The sequence below is a fragment of the Triticum dicoccoides genome, chromosome 1B (genome assembly GCF_002162155.2).
Source record: "Triticum dicoccoides isolate Atlit2015 ecotype Zavitan chromosome 1B, WEW_v2.0, whole genome shotgun sequence".
Taxonomy (NCBI): domain Eukaryota; kingdom Viridiplantae; phylum Streptophyta; class Magnoliopsida; order Poales; family Poaceae; genus Triticum; species Triticum dicoccoides.
Window position 1 is genome coordinate 576,238,549 of NC_041381.1, and position 255 is coordinate 576,238,803.

Genomic DNA, 255 nt, shown 5'->3' on the forward strand with positions numbered 1-255 from the left:
TGGACCGAAAGCCCTCGAATGTCGAGGTGGGTAGTCCCTTGGTCATAACATCGGCGAACTGCTGATCGGTGAGCACATGTAGAACTCAAACACGACCAAGTGCGACGTGCTCCCTGACGAAGTGAATGTCGAGCTCAATATGTTTCGTCCGTCGGTGATGGACAGGGTTGGCAGCGAGGAACACCGCGGAGACGTTGTCATAGTAGACAAGCGTAGCCTTGGTGACCTCACATAGCAACTCCTGAAGTAGCCGTC